The following is a 20,335-nucleotide window of genomic DNA, read 5'->3' as shown; positions in this document are numbered from 1 at the left end:
AAGAGCATGGGAACACTTTATGTTGTGTTACTGAATTCAGCAGCCTTTGTGGGTTTAATTTCTTCCCATAATGGACGCTCCATTTTAAATGCTTTAGCATCTACAAAGCTCTCAACGTAGATGAATGARCACTGCCATCATTCCAAGCACATCACTTTTTTATCTGCTTGTCAGACGGTTACAGTTATTAACAGCAGCATTTAAATTTCACTTTCTTCTTTGAAGAAAGCCCTGATCATAAGATAGAACAAATCACAAGTAGTGTGTACAGTGCAGCAGTGTTAAAACTGCTGTCAGCATCCCAACGTGGCCATATGTCTGACATAAACTACACAAAAGAAAGTGCTGAGGATTGGAGCACAGGCTAATGATAAGTAGGCCGGTTAAACAATAAGCCTCTCAAGTGAGCRATATACATTCTGTTCTGTTTTTCTTACTTTGTGCTGCTTTAAATCAAAGTCCGCGGGTCTGCTATTGCTGGGAGGTTGGACATGTTGTCTGCCAGTAAATGGGCGCTCTGCCAAGAAACTGGAGCTCACTCTTGGTAAAGGAAGAACATTGTTCACTAAAATAGTTTGCCTTTTGATGCCAAAGGAAATCAAATTGTAATCAAGGGCTGAGAACGGACTGAAGTCATAAAGGCTGGCTTGCCTCAGACTTTGGCAGCCTTGCTTGTTCCCAGGCATATTAAATATAATTTACGTTTGCTGAGGGGAGAGGCTTTATTGCACTGGAAATTTGTTTTAAATAACACTTAAGTGAAACATTGTCAGGGGCAGCCAGGGATACACTTCTACTGTCATTTAGACTGCTGAAAATACAGAATATGCTCATGGCCTTCATCAGATTTGTTCTGAACTTACATCGGTGTAAATGGATATTTTTGGTCAACGTTGATGGAACAATCACATTTCCTAAGTTTTGGTCACCCAAGTTGAGTGGAAAGTTCATGATGAAAGGCATACCTCAGTTAAAGAAAATATTTATGTGTTTTTCTTCTATTTTATCATGCATGTGAAAATTCAGAATAACTATAAATAACAATATTTGGATGAAAATTAATGAATGCATATAAGACAGTTGAATCAATTCTAACCTTGATCTGCAATTTATGGAGTGAAATACATTTCACTGATAATTCCTGTGTAAAAAAATGTTAAAAGTTTAAAATATATAMTTTATGATTTCAGAAAGCAACTTTAGGAACACTTCAAAATAAAAGAAAAATCTGGTTTTTATTATTCTAAATGAAATTTATCTTTTGGAACAGTAAAACTAGCTTTTATTTCACCATGGATTTACAAACTAATTTTAAAATAGCCTCTCCCAAGAACTGATAATTCTACTTTTCACCATCTTGTTCATAAGTAGCCAGCTAAGGGAAAATGTTTTAATTCTTTGCACACTTTTGGACAAGATATTTTTCTTCTAACCTGACAGCATAATGTAGGTTACATCTGAGATTTGTTTTACAGATTTATACTGAGTCAAAACGATCTGATCTTCTTCTGTGAAGATCTCATTTRCCATCACATTCACTGCTTTGTTTTGCAGCTTTGTCACATTGCATATAGCATTTGTCAACAAAATAGTTTTAGTTGCATATGTACTATGTAAAGAGGAACTTGGCCCTAGAGAAATCACGTATAATTAAACCACCAAAGAAATGGTTGAGTAGCTTCTTCTTTGTAATGTAGGTTTTTGGTTTTTTTTTTTTTTTTTGCTGTTTCAATCTTCCTGCTGGCAGTACTATTGACCTCCTCCTTAGAATGGAAATATTTAGATAAATTTGAATAGCCCACCTCTCATAGGCAACAATTGACATTTGAAGCAATTTAAGGTTAATTCTGTCAAAAAACTAGGACAGGTTCTAGACCTTGACAACCAATTTGCAGGTCTAACACTATACCTTGGTTCTTGAGGGGCCAAATAAGCATCTTTCTGATGGTTCTTAAAGCTCTGCCCCTGTCCGTGTATGGATTTACCTAAGCTTTGATGATGCCTAACATACAAACAACTAGCATAATGCCCARACTCTGTCACCTCAGAGTAATCTGTAACCTCATGACTAAGCTTTTTATGGAGCTTCCTTTAAAAGGGTGTATTGTTCACGTCTTCTGCATGAGATACCTAATTTAATTTGACTCGGGGTGGTGGGGCTTAATAAGAGGCAAGGTGTTTGGGAGATGTGACCTGCATTTCTCACCATTGCCTAAGTCCATGTGTGAGTCTAATCTAAGGCACCTAAAAATAACTTGGTGGAAATCTAAACAAAACTGTCTTTTCCTGAAGATGGGACCCTCCCTTTTCCAGAAAAGGAATTGCTAAAATTTATATGTCTTGTTTTTCTGAACAAAATGACATAGATTGTAATACTGATATTTAGTAATTTTAAGGCAAAATATCAGKTTTTTTTGGTGAAGAAACGAGACTAAATTATTGCAGAAGTTGTGGAAATACCCTCACTTTTCAGATCAATGGCTATTCTAAAAGGAAAATGACTGGGTAAATTTTTTTTTGCATTGCAGCATAAAAATACCAGTACTATCAGCTGTAACCCATGGCAGTCTTTTTTTCCCAGCTGTAATGCACTTTTGGAAGATGTTTGGTGAGGGCCAAGGAACTACRAAAGACAGAAGGGTGACTGAAGAGGTAAATGCTATGACACTCAGACGTGAACTAAGCTTCCTGGCTGCCAGAAGTGCACTTTTGGCAGCCACAGGCACTCATGGGGATTTCACATATTGGTAGTTGCTTTAATGTAGTCCATGCCAGTGAACAATACCATGTGATAGCTGAGCATGGGCTTCTGAGATTAATTAAAGCAGGACATTGCTACAAAATGCAATCAGACTTGGAAGACATTCCAAAATGTAACTGGGCACACCTCAGTACATGTGTTCCCTTAACTGCACGCAGAGATTATGGTGCTCTGTGAGTTTGCACYCATGGTTCCTGTGAAGATCTGCAGCTCAGATTCTCTCTGAAGTCACAGAGATGCTTTGAGACAGCCCTGCACTCTCTAAAGAAGTCGACACAAGGAACCTTTCACAAAATTTCTTCAGGATTCAAGCCTGTCTTCAATATTCCCTTCTCTAGCACAATCCTGTATCCTAGTTTTCAAGTGTTTTCTTTCTGCTGCTTTTCTTTTCCTTCCCTTTCAGTCTGTGTGATGTAGTGTATTCAGATGTTAACAGGACCATTTGCGTATTTCTTGAAATAGGAACAAACACACTGCTTTAAAAGTTTTTACTTTTATATATAGATAGGTACATAAAGATATTTATACTTTAGTTATGTTTTCTGCTTTCCCTYTGTATTGTCTTGTAAACATGTCATCAGCATGATCCTTCATTTTTGAAAACAATAGGGACTGGATGCTTAATTCAGGGGAAGCAAATGAAAGACTCATCTCTATTGTTACAGTTTTCTTAAAAAAAGAAAGGTTCATGCTTTCAAAAATATTCTTTGAAATACACATATTGCAAACAAATTAGGAGAAGAAAGACAAGTTTAAATGCTTGAACTATCCTGCCTGCTCCTAACCAGGGTAACACTAAGAAGCCAGCAGACAGATATAAATGACAGCTCAGCTGAGTGTGAGAAAAAAGAAAAAAAAAAAAAAAAAAAAAAAGTGAAAGGTTTGAAGCTGGCAGTCTGACTCTCCCACCTCCTCTTAAACATTATCTTGTTTATAGGTGCTCACTGGCAAATCAACTGGCAATATCCCATAATTTGTTTGGGAACTGAGTGTCTCGTGGTGTTTCTGCAGCAGGAAATTGATCCTACTGCTGCTGAAGAGACTGGGCAGCCTATTTCTATCAGATTACACTCTTCTGGACWTTTCTTTTTTCTTTTTTCTTCTCAGAAGATGCAATACCAGCCAGTTCAAAGCTAACAGCTGTTGAAGTTGTTGCACACTTTTTAGAAGAGACACGAAAATAAATGTGTGCCAGAATTTTGGTTGAGATTGCAATGATGTTAACTCATTTTGACAAAGAGGTACTCCCCCTAAACTTACTTCACATGCTAAGAGATAGCAGTATGGGAAAAAAGAGGGCTGATGGGGTTCGCTAGCCTGTCACCTTAACAAAGGACTTTTGGAAATGTATTGCCTCCTTGAAAAAGAGATTATCCTTCATGAAGTTTAGTGTCAGATAAAGTACAAAAGACAGTTAAACAGAAAAGTCCAAAAGCAAGAATGTTTTAAGATCTGCAATATTCATATTAATTATTCTATATTTCTAAATGGAACATCATTCCTAAGTGAAGAAACTATTTTTCAGCAGTCAGGCAATCAGGAGACACGTGCTGTATAGTCATCTCTCTGCTTAAAACCGTCTGAAATTCCTGCATGGCTATACATTGTTGATGGGCATATATCCATATTGTGCCTAATGCTGCACACCTCTCTATAAACASCAAATATAATTTAAAATAATTTAGCTTAGTTAAAGTACCATTCAGACTAAACAAMTGTCTGTTACTTCTGCTGCAGGAGCAAACACTTTCTTTCCTTGTGTTTGTCTGAGTTGGAATAAAGTGGAATGTAACATCTCAAATAAGCTGCACTGCAAGTAGCCAGCTCATACAACTTGTGGAAACCATAAGAAGGCAACTTTTGGTTTTCATCTACTGAAATATGCCATGAAACAGTGAAAACAAGAACGATCTTACCATTCAACAATAAAGGAAGCAGTCATCTTGATCACTGATGCAAATAATGGCATGATTTCAGCCAAAGTAAATTTAAATAAACAAATAAACCACTCAAGTTTAAATCCCTCACTCCAGATCAGGTGCTTGTTCAGGGAATGTCAGAAGCCATGTCAGACAAAGCATAAAAAATTCAGGAGACTAATTTTGGAATATGCTGTCAAAAGCAAATATGAAAGAYTGTTCAAAGGCAAACATATCTGTTCACTGTGATGCATTATAATACTGGCTATTCAATTTCTTGTTCAAGCTCAATGGCCCTAAAATAAAAACCTACACTCAATGCCTTTCTCTGTCCACATACRTACAAATGACTTTAAAGATACATATTGTACTCATCCAAACATTTTCCCATGTATATTTTAAGTTTTTAAAAACTGCTGTTTGATTGCTTAACTCCTCAAATGTGATGAATCTGGGTCATAAATGAAATTTTGCAAAACAAAGGAAATTTTACTAAATTTGYAAACTTTTCCAGTCACAAAAGATACACAATAATATTAAAAATCCCTTTAAACAACCTCTAAGAWTAAATCCTGTGATGCAAATGTCAATGAACAATGAATGGTAGCAGTTCTACAATACTAGATGGAAACCCAAAGACACTTTTTGCCCCTCTCTATGATAATTCAGACTTTTGCATTTCTTCGTATTGTGTAGAAGAGATTTATAGTTTATAGTGTCATGCTTTGGAGTTCCAAAAGAAGACACAAGACAAAACAAACTCAAAATTCAAAGAAAAACATAGTATGTTTTTTCTACTTTATCAAAAAAGGATGAATAACTGTTGTGTATCTAATATGCAGAGACATCTTAGTACAACAAGATACAGCTTAACTCCTAGAGTCCTTGTTATTTAATCCATTTAGTTCTGCCCAGGGATCACATGAATTTATGGAAACCCCCTGCTACCCTCTTTGTTGACTTCCATCCCTGCTGGGAGATCCCCATCTGCTGGGAAGCAAAAGTCTGTTCTGAACTTTACCTCATTTAACAGGATGCCACATGTAAATCCAACTTCTTCATTTATTACTTTGACAGAGCAGATGGCAATGGGCTTTTAAAAGACTGTAATGTTGCTTAAAACTAGCTATATTTGTAGAAATAATAGTTTTAGCTGCTTGGATTCTAGTGTCTGATTTTTAAGAAGAGAATCTGACACAGGCAATTAAATTTTTGAGCCATCAGTACTTAGTGATGCATCATAATTTAGCTGTTTTCAGAAAATCATATTGTGACCARATAATCATTCATTAAGACAGAAAATACTTTTTTAATGGAAATTTGAAGCTYGTGTTTGGTGGCTGATATGAGTGACTAGTTTTCTAATAGCCTTAATCACTAGAGTATTTCTTTACTTGTTCATTTAAGCCCATTAATGAAAATGTATGATGTTAAGTCTAATATCTACTAACCCTTGATGACTGTTTTGACTTCCAGCATTGTCCTATAAATAACTGTGAATGACATGCACTGAAAATCAAAGAGTATTATTTCACTGTGATTAAAGAGAACAGGTTCACCCAAGACTTCCTTTTCATCCAGTAAGACCACAGAGAAATTCATTGTTAGCTTGAGTCAGATGTAATGTACTTCAAAATGTCTTGTCCTTAAAAATCTTACCCTCAATGCATAATGCAGGTTTTAAAAATAACTTGAAACTCAATGCCAGCCACTGGGTTTGCTTGCAGAAGGCACATAATGGGGTAGGGAACATCAAGCACAATCRTGGTATCCTGGGCTTGAAGACTACAAGCACTATAAATTACTTGTCCTCAAGATCCAATCTACTGGTTTGTGTTTGTCTGTTTGTTTAGAATTGGTGACATCTGAAAGGCTTTTTAGCCCTGAAAAAGGGAAGTAAACCTTACATGTTTGGTGGTGACCGTGCTTTTCTAACTGAAAATATCGGCTAACCTGATGCTCCAGAAAATTCAAAGAGCCTGTGTTTATCTGATAAACTGGGATCTTTGGTCGTGTTCATCTTGGCTCTGAACCTTCTGACCATATTACAAGTATTATGGCCAAAGGGCACTGGTTGATTGTGTGACATTTGTGCTCTGTCCTGCAATCGTGTTGTCTTGAGGGGCAGCTTCAGGGTGAGACCTCATATGAAGTGAAAAATCTGTGTCCTTTGCTCTAAATTAAACAAATACCTCTAATTTGCATTTCCTTAAAGTCAGGTGTTGAAGGTATTTCAGTCTTGTGCATATGCTTAGGCCCAATGTCAGTACCATGACTCATAAGAGGTTTTGGTTTTTCTGATGGTAAATAACTCTGTTTAGAAACAAGGCTATCTCTCCCCAAAGGGCTTTTATAATGAACTGCACAGGCCTCCTCTGCAACTGTTCTGGTCAAACTTCTGTGGTACAACACAGCTTTTATTGGTCATCTGGAGAGCATTATACCAKGAGGGGTTTGTCTCTCAGTGTAATTTCCTTTAATATATACCATAGTACATTYAATAGTATAGTTCTACATTTTGAACTTTCTTAAGCTTTACTATCATAATTTTTCTTGAATTTAGTTGCAGATAATTTTTAAGATGCCTGAGTTAAAGATTAAAACATTAAATTCGTCTCCTGCACGAAAAAAATCCCCTGGAAGATAATCCTGGTGGCAARTTCCTTTGCAAATAATTTTCTACACTATGATATGCAGAAAAGTGATGTATCAGAGTAAAATACAGGGAGCCTCAGTCCTTATTTAATAAATCCCCTAAGGACAGTCTAAGGAAAATTGGAGTCAGGTGTGGCTATTCCTGCTTTGGCTATAGCCTCAGGAACACACCTCACTCTTTTCAAGCAGCTTGGCTGGAAAGGGCAGCAGTGATTTGATAGGAAATCACAGGATAATTGGAGGCTCTGTATAACATAATCCAGCTGAGAAACTGGACTGCAGTGGGATGCAGTTCAGGGAGCACGAGGAGCTGAGGCCTGGGAGAAGGAAGACATTCAAGTCCTGCTGGTGCAAGCTCTGCTGGCTCACACATACACCTCTCGCTGATACAACACTGAGGTGTGTGTGAGACAAAATAAAAACACTCGTCCTTTCTTGCATTTGTGAACCGACAGCTGAACTTTAGTAGAAAAAAATGTTATTATTCAGCAAGAAAAAAAAAAAAAAGGTGAAACCAGGACTTTAGGTTTTTCTCCTAAATTGTCTAGGATAAAAATTGTCTTTTTCTTTGTAATTCGTACTTACAGCAAACGCATAAAAATGCAGAACATATTCTTTATGTAAAAGGAAAAGCGTAATCAGTCATGAATGTTAACACTTCTTGGAATTTAAAGAAAAAAAGAAAAGAAAATCCCCAATGCGGTTGCACAAGGATTTGAAAAAAAAAAAAAAAAAAAATCCATGTTGGTAAGCCAGATGCTTCCTTTTTTCAAAGGTTGTGTGTAGGCAGTTTATGGTATTTCGGTAATTCTGACCTTTGTTTAACTATGTGGCTGCGTGTCAATAGAAGTCTAAACAAGGAAGGCAATCACTCTGTGTACAAGTGGTTAAAATTCATGGCTAGCAAGGAGCAGATTGCAACAGGAAAGCCCCCAGCCTGTCCATCTTCTGGTACCCCACCACCAGCAGAGCTCCTTTTATTCCAGTTTCTCCCTATGGTTGCCTTCAATTCTCTTGCAAATCTTCCTCTCCCCTCACAAATTTATAGCCCATTGATGCCTTTCCGTGGGTGGCTTGAAACATCTGGGCAACAATCTTGCAGTCTGTGTCCTGCACCCTTCCTGGAACAATGGTGGGTGCAGGGCTGCCATCAAAGCCAAAGGCAGAATGGAGTTGGTTAACTCGTACATTCCCTGCCCGCCCCCAATTAGGGGACGAGGGGATGCGGAGGAGCTCAGGGCTTTGTCAATCTCAGCAAAGCAGTTTCCCCGATTGGTACATCATGTTTCATTAGGCTAATTCAGTTTGGGTGATGCTGATTTCCTCCTCCTGGATGTCAGCCCCTTCACTACCAGCTGCCACTTTCACAGGAGGTTTTGCAGCAGCTTCTGTCTGAGATGGTTGAACTCCCAAAGCTCTGGGCCCTCCATGTGGCAGAATGGGAAATGTCTCAAAAGGGCACCCGCAATTCATTTACAGGAGTTTTACATTTAAATTAATTTAATGCGTTTTAATAAAGAGTGCAGCTTTCCCCCAGAGTTTTAAGAGCATTAGATAGCTGGGATGAAGCTCCCTCTTGAACTCTAAATTTAAATATTTTAGAAGAAATGTCTGTATTTAATTTATCTGAAAAGCTACATGTCTTTTATAAGGGATTTTTTGGTTCAGGATAACCAGGAGAGAGAAGAACGAGTGGAAGGAATTTTCCCTACTTTTTCCTAGATGATATAATCATTCTAGGAGATTAGATTAGGACATCTACAGTTGCAATAAAAATTCTATGGGGTTACTTTGTGATTTTGTCACCCTTATATGTGGATATCTGAGGGTTTATTGAAAAGGAAAGCAAGAGCATATTCTTAATTTCTATTTATGCCATTKTCAGTGTGTAACTGTGTGTTGCTAAATGATAAAGCTAAATCAGAGTTACTTAACTATTTCATTGAGATCTGTTGAACCACACTGATGTTTGTGTAACTTTCTCATTGCTAGACTAGCCAGGTGCTGCATGCCATGTTCCTCCTTGCAAACTGTGAGGGCAGGWAATGCCACACCTTATAGACCTTGGTAAATTCTCATTTGAGTATGTCAGGGTTAGGCACATAATTTCCRTAAATGATGTTGGTTTGGTTGACATTATATTCTCTTTAATAGCTGCCATTTTCATTTTTGGAAATTTTGTGCAGAGATAGACACTAAAGCTGTTTTTTTTTTTAAGATTGAAAGATGTCAAGCAACTTCGAACTTGTTCATGCAGATAGATTCACTGGTACCTTTTCTGCAACTTCCATCCTTTAAAAAAAAATTAAAAAAAAAAAAAAAAAAGAGGAGCAACAAAAAGAAGCAGCATCTCTCACTGTAACTTGAATGGTATTACTATAACCTTGATGAAATTTCTTCCTGGCTTAATAGCACATCTGCACCAGGGTGATTTGCTTCATGTTATTGTGCTGGGATAATAGGTCTGTGACCTCAAATGACACGCTTCAGATGCACCCAAGTGGCAAAGCAATAGTAGGATGACATACCAATCTTTTATTACCTGCACAACAGTAAATATGTCAGGTGATGAGGTTGATTCACGGTTGGTATGGGTGGGACACGAACTTGTGAAAAACCATACAAACATGTCTGACCCATTAAGATATAGCTGCCTTTCTYCAGTGTGTGCTAAAGGACAATGATGGCTATTAGTCTATTTTTATTGAGAGGACTGCTGGCAGGTGCTATAAGTCTCTCCAGAGAGCCTCGATGCAAAAATGATTAACTGACTGAGACAGGAGTTTGAGCACACATACAATTAATGTGTGTCACTGCACTGAAGATCGTGTATATAATATTACTGGGGCTGGGGAACTGCTTTGCTATCAAATATCAAACACTTGAAGCAAAGCATTAAAATTCTCTCTACAGTGTAGAAAATGCCTTGCTTTCGGGAAGAATAATCAGTCTTCAGTCATTCTCAGAATAGAAAAATTTATTGAGAAAATTKTTTGTCTCTAAAGAAAATGTGCATACACAAATGTTAAGCCATGCGTTACTTCGTGAAGAGTAGGATGGGGCTATTATTGAACAAAATGTAAGTTATATTTAAGAACATGATAGAAATCCCAATTTTGAAAAGTGCTTTTTGTAGAGATGTGTTTTCACACTTCAATATTGTCATTATTTTGTCAAAAAGACCAAAAAGCAACCCAGCCATGACAGGCGTTTAAATTAGATTAAGTATCAATTTTCAACCAAAGCAACTCCTGTAAAGGCTTACTAGAGGTAAGTTTTTAGTGCTAATCAATTAATAAAAAATAGTTTTCAAGGTGATTAATTAATTTATTTAGCAGCCATGAATGGATCTATCTATTAAGAGGAAGCAGAGATGTATGTTTGAGTACTGTATGGAAAATCTCTAAATTCCTGTGCAGCATACATATTTCATTGATTGGCATCTGTCTCCACTTAAAACAAAGAGAAAACAAAGGGAAAAGAATTCCCTGTGGCACATCCCCTGGGAACTGGGGAATTTCTTTCTTTTATCTATTGTGGATGTAAACACTGCATTTCACCCTACCAAACTAAAGCTTTTGCTCCTGAAATTAGAGATGCTGTGCGCTTCTTGTCACATCCCAGCTCTCTGTGAAGAGAGGTCCTCTAAGGAGCTTCTGCTTATCTTGTTTTACTTTGAAACCTGTTCAAAGGAAAGAAGAAAGATCCCACTTAGCCTAGTTAGCYTGAGACTAGATCATTTGGTTTGCTTATGGAAAGGCTTCCCTTTAAAGATAAGAGCCCTTAGAATGTATCAGATAATTTGAGTTAAACTTTTGGGTTGTATGTCTTACTGTCGGTCTAAGTACTTCCGTGGCTGTCTGCTGTAGYATGTGAGCACATCACAGTTACTCAGTTTTGTCATTATAACACCCCAGTGAGATAAGAAAATGTCTTTATTTTGTGCCTGGGGAACTGAATCACAGGGTRGGTGAATAATCTCGCCTGAAGTCAAATGGAAACACTGTGGGAAGCTCTGTGGTTGATCCAGGATACTAAAACTAGGTCTGGTGTCCCAGAGCTGTGCTGTCTCCACAAAAACAACATTTCTCTTTATTTTTGTCAGCTGCATCAAAACTTAGTAAGCTATAAATTGAGAATCAAGTCCAAATCATGCACAGACCTGAATGAATATCAGTGCTGATKGGGTATACAGCATTTTTAAGATACTACTCACAGCATGTACATGCACKTTTTTTGTAAGCTGTGCATTCTTTAATAATGGTACTACATATTAAGGACTTAGACATATAAATGAATTCTCATGGCTTCCAAGGCAAAATTAAAAAAAAATGCATTCCTTTAAAGTTCAGATAAAAATGATGAAGTTTTTTGCAGATTTTTGAGATAAGGATATGTAAGGATTWACCATGATTCAGCATATTCACCTAACTTACATTGCAATAATGTGATGATTTTATTGCTGAATTTGCACTGTTTTAATACAGGCATTCTGGGACAAAAGTGAAAGCATCTCTAGTGAACAGGAGCAGGATATGGTGTGATAACTCTCTGCCTGCAAAAGACAGTGATAATGTGATTCTGGACTAACCTTTTATGCACACTTAGCAAGAGCTGGTGAAACCAATCTTCAATGGTGCAGATTTGGGTTTTTACTGGTTTAAATAAGACTTTGACATAATCTATGGCAATCCTTGAATTCAGTTAAAAGAAGATATCTGAAGCAAACTTTTCCCCCCACGTCTGCTGCCTGAAGCTACAAGTAGTAATGAGACAGGGAATGACAGGATTTTTACTGAGATAGGTGACAGCAGACCAACACGTACTGCAGAAGCCCCCTGCCTGTGTCAGTGACACGGGGAGGGGGGATAGTGCAGTCTGTTCCCTCCTGGGTGTTCCTGGGAATGTCATCAATGTCTCTGTATGTGCTCACCGTGGCTCTTGATTGTTCCTGTGCTTGTCACACCATTTACAMCAAGGGTCTGTATGGTGGAATGCACAAAGTGGTACCCAAATGTGCAGGCACCCCTGAGAAAGTGTCATAACATTGGAGGAAAGGCTGAGAAACAAAATTAAATGTAGATATTTCCGTTCCAGTTTGGGGAAGGATTTGAAATCTTCATCATCAGAAATGGCTGTGCCTTTAGATGGAAGTAACACAAGTGAGGTGACAATGGCTGGGGTGTGCAAAGGCTTCATGTACACATGTTTATGAATGTATAATGCATATATGTATGAATATCTATAAATATGTATGTTCAACTGTACTTTTGATTATTTTCTTGTACTGYTCTACTTAGAAAAACAAAAATCAATAGAAGAGCTCTGCTGCCTTTGGAATATCACTTGTTTAGGTTAAAAAATGTTATTTCTTAATAATAACAAGCATAAGAATAAGAATAAGATAAAATTTATTATTTCATAATAAGAAAAGTTATTTCAATTGTAAGTGAAGGCACTTACACTTGAGGGTGTAATCGAAACCACYTTCTCCTGTTGTTTTTTCTGTCACAAGCAAATTGTTGCTTTGTTTCAGTAGAAGTTCCAGTTTTTTAACATCCGACAGAATGACAGTGGCAAGGGTATGGTAAATTTTTGATTAATGAAATATTGCTTTCTTAGACTATTTGTCTAACATTAGGCAATGTTGTCTTGTTTCTGTCCTTGCCTGATGGCCTGAAAAATTTAGATTTAGAATTTCATTGTCTAGTGTCATATGTCTCATGTCTAGTGGCTCCTATGGATTTCCATCCTCTTTCTGGGACAGTTTAGATGACACAAGCTGAGTTTCCTAGCTTGGTTCTGACCGTGGCTGTTGTGGTTCAAACTCAGCTGGAAGCTGAGCATCACACAACTGCTCACTCACTGCCCCCGCAGTGGGATGGGGTGAGAAAACCTGTGGACAAGATAAATACAGTTTAATAATCCATAATCAACAACAACAACAACAATAATAATAATAATAATAGCAGTAGTAAGGAAAAGATGAAAAATAACAAAGATAAAGATAAAACAAAAGAAATACAAGTAATACAGTGAAAACATTTTTCACCACCAGTTGGCAAACGCCCAGCCATGCCCTGAGCAGTGTCCCCATCCTCCACCAACCTTCCCACCCAGATTTATTGCTGAGCACATCCTCATCTGATATGGAACATTGCTTCGGTCAGTTGGGGTCAGCTGTCCTGGCTGTGTCCCCTCCGAGCTCCTTGTGCACCCCCAACCTGATCCCKGGTGGAATGACAAGAGGAGCAGAAAAGGCCCTGACTCTGTGCAAACCCTGCTCAGCAATAACAAAAACATCCCTGTGTTGTCAACACTGTTTTCAGTACAAATCCAAAACACAGCCCTGTGCCAGCCATTATRAAGAAATTTAACYCTATTGCAGCCCAAACCAGCACAATGGCTTTTTGAGCAATATGGATATCCCACACGGAAAGCAGAGATGCTGTGATGGTTGCCTCAGTGAGCTTTGACTTTTGATACTGTTATAATATCCTCCACAATCTCACCCAAATTCTTCAAAAGTACCATGGGCTTTGAATTGTTTATGATTGCATCATTATCTCTCATAACACAGTGCTGCCCAGGTAAATGAACTTACCCACTACAGACAGTGAATAATTGTAACAGACTATACATAAGATTTGGAAAAGTCAAATACTTTGACTGTAACAGCAAGACACTGCAATCAGGCCTCAGTTCTGAATTACAGCATTTTTTGTTGAGAGTGGGAATTTATTTACTGAATTAACTCTGCTCTGGCTGCCTGATTTTTGGCAGTGTGGAGAAATTTACGGTGCTGTCAATGACTGCAGGAGAGTCTTATAATCTCTAAACATGCAACATTTATATAAGCCTTCGAGTTTGTGAAAGTATACTAATTTTTCTCTCTGCATCCCTACTATCAAAATGGATATTAGGTTATGTATTCTACATGGACATGATAAATAAGACCTGAAAATACAATTGCAATATGCCAATTTTACACTAGTTAAGGATCTGATTCAGCAGATAAAGTAGAAAACATATTCTAGAGGTAATAGTCAGAATGATATTACTCTGCAGAGATATTTCTGAACAGAACTGTTTAACCTATTTTTGTGTCTACAAACTTTGCATAAACATTCAAAGCTCTGGGAAGCTGGAAGGGAACAGTTAGAAGGGAGGCTTACCTAACACAAAAGAAAAATGACATGAGAATTCCTCCTGTGCAGCCATTAGACACCAAAACCTCTCATGCAATAGAGATTTATCGTGGGAAAGAATAAGAAAGATTGTGTGTATAAATCAGAGTGTTAGCTGAGTTGTGGCTCAACTTCAAAGCCTTCACACTTCCTTCCCTCTACTTTTTACTTTATTCTGCAGCTTCTTTTCCCAGGAAAACTCCTATCTCCTTTCTCTGTGTTTTACTCTGCCTTCTCGGGTACTTTCAAGATCCCTGATTATAGCACGATTTTTGATCTTCTGTATTAGATTCTGTGTAATTATCAATGTCTTGCTTAGGGCTGTTATGAAACTCTGCTGTGTTGGACTGAGAAGTGCTGAATTGCTTTCAGATGGTGAGTTCCATTGTCCTGAAACAACAGAGGGTCATATGGTAGTGCAGTCATTAGAAAAAAACACTAAAGAAAGCAAACTTAAAAATTAAGCAAAATAAATAACACAGTTTCACGTAGTGACTTTGCCACTGCAGGTGGACTTGGCAGGATGCCCAAGCAATAATTGCCAAAAAGAGTTTTCTAACTTTTCTTAAGTCAAATGAACCAGCTACTGAGAGAAAACTGTTCATTTGTTAGAGAACAACATCAGAATATTAAAGTGGGTCATATCATGATAAGCAAATATGATTTTTTTCCCTATTTACATCTTAGTAGAGTTCAATGACTTAAAGGTTAGCTTAGGGGTGATGTTTTTTGTTGGGGGAGGAAGAAAGTTGAGAAAGACTCAAGGCCTTTTGGAGATGCAAGAGCATTTTCTGCTTTTTATCAGTGATTTTTAGCAAAGGACAAACTAATGAATGTGTAAGCATGCAACCATGACAACAGTGCAGGAAGAAAAAGCCTCATTACCCACAAAATTACTGAAATTACTGTTCTCATAGGTTTCTACTGAAGAGATTTTCCCTAGACTCATCTTCTGTCATTTGTCCAGGCTGTAGACCTTTTATAACTTTTCTTCACTTTTCACTTTTCTAATAAACACTTACCCAAGCAGCTATGCCTGTCTTGAAGCTCAGATGTGTGACTGCAAGGAGTAGAAACCTGCCTGTGAAAATTTAAGTTGTTTAGCTACTGRTCCTGTGTTTTGGCACCATCTGAAAACTCACTCAGGATGCTGTGCCAAACTGGGAACCATGCTGATGCTGGTTCACCAGTATTAATTACTAGCCTAGCCTGGTGGAATGGTTTCAGGCARATCTGCATGTGTGACATAATCTGTGTGTGGCACTATGGGTATGTGCTTTGTCACGAGTTCTGCCTGCTCACAAACCACTTGCCAGTACGTATGTGGAGCCCTGTACTAAATGTAGTTCTTGTAGGAAATTCTATGAGAATACAGTTCAGAGCAGAGCTGTTTTCTGCCTTTTCCCCCCCTTACTTGTCTTTCCTGTCTCCATCCCCATATTTTCATTCAGCTGCACTGATGTTATCAGATTTCATCCCATACTAGTCTAGTAATTCTTTGTCTGCCTATACATCTGTGAGCTGATGGACAGGCCACAGTTTTAAACCTTAAATAAAACTCTGAGTAGCAGTGATCCCTGCAGTAAATCACTGTCCTGGTCTCCACAGGTTAACACATTGTCATTTAGCTTTAGACTTTGTTTACTGTATTTGACTGCTCCTCATTTGTGCCATAAAAAATCCTCTAGTTCATGCACCAGCTGTCAGTAATGAGAGTTAAGACATTTGGCTCATTGCTGGTCATCTCAGTACCTTCATGTCTTTCCTGCAAATGGTTGCCAAAAGAAAAGGTTAAGAGTTGCACAGTAATAAGGTCATAAGACACGTAAGGACAGTAATACAAAGGGGAGGAGAACAATAGCAAGGGCAACTGGGATAGATGAAATAGTAAAAGTTTGCTTGAGAGAATAACATCAGTGGCAATGACATCAAGAGGAAATGGGAAACAGTTTTGAGAAAAGGAAAATAGATCATTAAAAGAAAAAGGCAATGCTGGGCATAGGAAAAAAATCCAGTACAATGTTTAATTAAGCCTAGGTTACACAGCCAAGACACCTCTTCAGAAATTAAAAGGAAAAAAATTTGCTTGGATATCTGCATTTCACAGYTGACATTTTATTCCAGTTAAAATTAAAGCAAACAAAACAACAACAGCAAAAAAAAMCMAAAAAMCCMAAAMYWRAMMAAAWKRWWAAAAAAAAAAWYYWWTTTTTTTTTTTACCRGTTTTCCTTATGGGTTGTGAATTACAGAGGCCCAATAGATCTCAGATGGAAGGATACCACTGTGTTTTACCACAGGCCTGCGCTGGGGTTGTGATTGCTTAATATAGATAATCYAATATTGTGAACTGCATTAAAGATATCTTGGGACAGGCATTTAAGGAAAAGTTTGTGTAAGAGCATTTGTCACCGTATCCTGCAATATTAAAGAAGAGGCATATTTTGAGTTATTATGCTGTAGTTCTCCCTTGAGATGTAAATCAGCTGGAGTTTCAGTTCAAATAAATCTTCTCCAAAACCTCTAAGGGCTTCTCTGTTCCTCCCATACTCCTCCCAATTCAATTGCATTCTTGATTACCCTCCAAAATCTATTCATTTATGCTGATTGTTAAATATCCTTTCCCCATTTACTCTAACTACAYCATTATCAGCCTCACCGCAGCAGGACCATTTATGCTGTCCTTTACTGAGCTCTCATATTACCATCCCTCCKCTCCTCTGACCACTGACCTTCACCTCCTCCAATGACTCTGATGTCTTTTCTACTGTCAGAAGCTYCTTTCCTGTTTATTGCTACCTGATGTAATTTCGATTGGATTTTACTAAACCTCTGCAGGTGAACCTGGAGATTTCCTGTTAGTCAATCTTTAAAAGTTCCTGAATACTTCTACTGTGTATTTTGTGATGGTAATATGACTTGGATTTTTTCTAGGGTTTTTGTACTGTTCTGATAAAATTTAGAACAAAAAATTTTGAGGGTGGAAAAGTACAGGAAAATAAGATGAAATTTCTCTGGTAAAAGAGTGAAAGCAGGACTTTCACTTAATTGACACATTTTTATTATTTTTTCTTATTTTATTTTTCTATCTCTTTTTCCATGTCCTTCCACTTTTCCTCACACATTCTTTTTCCTGCCATAAAAAGTCTGAATGAAGTGATGGACCATCATTTGGTGGGTCACAAAGCTGGGAATTCAGATCCTATCAGGTTGCAAGGATATTGAGCTGCTCCCAGAAGTGAACAACAAAGATTTTCCTACCATGCAGTTGCAGCAAAGGGGACATCTCTGTGGGCTGTAATGATAACTTTCTCTGCCAAATAACTGTCTGAAGTTTTAAGCAGTCTTGAAAATATAAGGATGGTTTTGTTTAGGAATAAAAATACGGATTTTTTTTTCTGCTTCCATTTCTCTTTCTCTGGATGGGAACAGGGCAACAACTGAAATATTTCTATACATGGGGCAGTATGGAGTCACAGGGAACCCCTCAACTAGCAGGATGTTCAACAGCCTGGCACTGTCCAAGTTGCATGCTCCTAGCCTCCAGCTCTCAGGGATGGAGGGGRAACTGGATGGAAAGCATGGGAAGCAGTTGTGCTCACCCTCATAACAAGAATGGAAATGAAAGAGCTTTTCTTAATTATTTCACCTGAATAGGGACTGGGAGCAATTTTGCTTTATATTCTTAGTCTCCTTCCAGTGCATGAAAGTCTCTTTACTGCTCCGTTCTGCTTAAATCAAGAAGTCAAGCAAAGGTCACCAGTTTTATGAACTGTATCACCCTAAGAGGGCAGATCTCTTAGGTAAAAGAAAAAAAAAAAAAAACAAAAACAAAAAAAAAAAAAAAAAAAAAAAAAATCGAAAGCCAACAGGTGAAAATAATCAAGATTTAAATCCTCTCTTAATGTGGTAAATTCTGTGGGTCAAGGTAATGCAGCACTGAAATGGGCAGGCGTGGAAGCTCACATTTCCCCAGGGTGTGACTAATGCAACCCTAAAACAACACACATGATCCCAAAGTATTMAAGCACTCATAAAAGAACACTCCTCTGAGTATATGAATATTGTGTGAAGTGTGTGTCTGCTTTATGGGATGTTGTTTTTTAGTCAGACTGCCTCAGTGTGGAATATTCTGGTGCTCCGGCACCTCTATCTTTCCTTTTCTCTGCTTTACAGTGCAAGCTAACTAATCTTAGTGGGTTATTCCCTAACATTTTTAGGTCTATGGGACAATGTTTTTATTCAGCTGGTTTTTCTCTGGAAATAATGGAAAAAGCTATCTGAGTGTTCTTTATTTAAGTCTATCTGAGAGCTAACACTACACCGCAGTGTACTGCACGATAAAAAATGTTTGTGACAGAAATGTGTGGTATTTTGCTGTATCTAAATAGGTGGACGCTCGTTAATTGTCATGATATTTCACAAGAACTTGTAATTACCAGCAAGATTTACTTCTGACCCATGCACTAATGATCCAGGTATTCTTTTCAGGTACACTGAAGCTGTGTCTTTGAATTAAACAGAATTGGCAGTGTGTGCATTAAATTCAAACAGCAGTCCTTCACGTTTGAACTAAAAGAGAGAGCACAGGTTGGTGGGAATTTGGTGTATCAAGGAAATAAAAAAAAAAAAAAAAAAAAAAAAAAAAAAAAAANAAAAAAAAAAAAAGAAAAAACAAAGCCTGGCCTTGCTGTATAAAATTCCACTTCAAAAAAGAAAACCCAGAAAGTGAGTAGTTTGTTACAATCAAGCGGAAAGTCAACAGAGACTCTTGAACTTTTCCTGTTTTTGTTGTGTCTAATGTCCAGCAATTGGTTGAGACTAATAGTCAGTTTCTCAGGGTTACATTAATACTTCAAAGAACTTGACCAAGCCACAACTGAAAAATGGATTTTCCTTTTGAAAATGTTGATGGCAAATTTGATTAAAACCTTTTATTTCTCACAAACAACTTCTGCAGTAAAATAATCCTTTTATTTTAGACTTTTAAATTTATTAAAGTCTCATCWCACCCATTTGCTTAATGAAACCATTTCTTTGCAAAGGTTTGATAGAAAAAGGAGTCTGAGATGCTTAAGGGCAAGTAAACATCTGTAGCATTGAATCTTCTACATCTACTCAAGAATGAGCTATTATTTTGAGCTGAACACTTATAAGATGTTTAAAGGAAGACAGGATCCTTCTTGTCTGTAATATTTTTCCAGAATTACTAGTGCTGGAGATTATTCTTAAATACTGAATGTAAGATGATTCACTTCTCCTAGCACATTGTCTTCTCTGGGCAAGACTGGGGTTTTAGATCTGTCTTTGAACTTCCCTGTGCATACTGCCTTAATATGCAATAATAAGAGTCCAGTATTCCTCTGGGCATTGAGTTCTATCTGCAGGGAAATTCTAGCAGCTAAAATGTGAACTATGATGAAAATTATTTTGAAAAAAAACTTGCAAAATTGAATACAACAGTACCAAAACATTTTATTTCTAATMGTTTTTACTATTCCAAAAACTTGGGGAGAAAAAGAAACACCTGATCATGTTAGATGAGAACATCTCTGATGTGCAGAATTTTCCAACATAGCTTGTATCTSATCAATATTTTATCTACATACCAGCTGTTTTCATGTTCAATGTGTTGAATCACTCAAACAGGGCTGCCTTGTGTTCATGCAGTTGGCCCTGCACTCCCCAGGTGCTCATCCTGTCCTCTGCACCCTCCTTTCCTCATGGAGAGCATAAAAAGGAAGGAAGGAAGGAAGGAAGGAAGGAAGGAAGGAAGGAAGGAAGGAAGGAAGGAAGGAAGGAAGGAAGGAAGGAA

This window comes from Malurus melanocephalus, unplaced genomic scaffold, assembly GCF_030028575.1.
Source record: "Malurus melanocephalus ecotype Western Australia unplaced genomic scaffold, MMel_1.1 scaffold_206, whole genome shotgun sequence".
NCBI classification, from domain to species: domain Eukaryota; kingdom Metazoa; phylum Chordata; class Aves; order Passeriformes; family Maluridae; genus Malurus; species Malurus melanocephalus.
Note: the sequence above shows the minus strand (reverse complement) of the source record.